Source organism: Echinops telfairi, unplaced genomic scaffold, assembly GCF_000313985.2.
Source record: "Echinops telfairi isolate 266 unplaced genomic scaffold, ASM31398v2 ScPeMD7_7420;HRSCAF=8458, whole genome shotgun sequence".
Classification (NCBI taxonomy): Eukaryota; Metazoa; Chordata; class Mammalia; order Afrosoricida; family Tenrecidae; genus Echinops; species Echinops telfairi.
The window spans coordinates 25,902,755-25,903,606 of NW_022111320.1; the positions used below are offsets into that span (position 1 = coordinate 25,902,755).

The window sequence follows — 852 nt, forward strand, 5'->3', positions numbered from 1 at the left end:
CATCTGGCAATCTACTGCCCAAAGTTTAGCCAGTGGAAATTCACAATGGCATATCGCCCATCGGGAGGGATCAGTCACATCGGATGACATCATGCTCGGTGAAGCAGAGGGACAGCAAAGGTGACCCTTAGTGAGAGGGCCAACCCAAGAGCACACGGCCACGGTGAGGATGACCAATGTTTCATTCTGCTGTACCTACAGTTGCTATGAACAGGGATGGACTCAACAAATATCTATCTCTAGGATATTCTAAAGTATAGGGTGTTTTGCCATTGCCTGGGGCTGGATTGACGGCATCAGTTTCATTGACTCCAGGCCAGGCTCACAGGCCCCACAGCCTGGTGTTTTCCACGTGTACGGGAGCTGGGCGCACTGGTCTGCGGTGAGCATTCAATGACTTGCATTCAAGCCTGTGGCCTGACACAAGGGGCAGGGGCGTGAAGCATTGTTGCCAGGTGACCTCGAGTTGAATCCGGCTCCTAATGCCATGGGCACCACAGAGCACGTCTCTGCCCTGTCCTGCAGCGTCCTCACACCCCTCATGTTTGAGCCCACTGCTGCCACCACCGGGTCGACCCATCTCACTGAGGTCTTCCTCTTCATCGAGACGCTCTACTTCACCAGGCATGACGGCCCTGACAGGGACTTTACAGGCCTGTTTGGACAATATGTCCAAGGGACACAAGACAAAGTCTCGCCATCTTCACTTCTAAGGGCATTCTGACTCTACTCCTTCCAACACAGATCTGTTGGTTCTTTGGCTTGACTGCTACCAAGGCTTAAAAAATAAGTCCTGATAAATACTGAATCGTTATTAAAGTAGCCCTGTGGACCACAGACACCTCACCGACT

The 852-nt window shown here is 52.1% G+C and overlaps 1 protein-coding gene across 1 annotated transcript in view; it reads right to left on the reverse strand.

Moving 5' to 3' along the window:
- Nucleotides 1–852, reverse strand: part of GPD1L (glycerol-3-phosphate dehydrogenase 1 like) — a 37,527-nt gene that overhangs the window by 4,003 nt on the left and 32,672 nt on the right. The window lies entirely within an intron of this gene.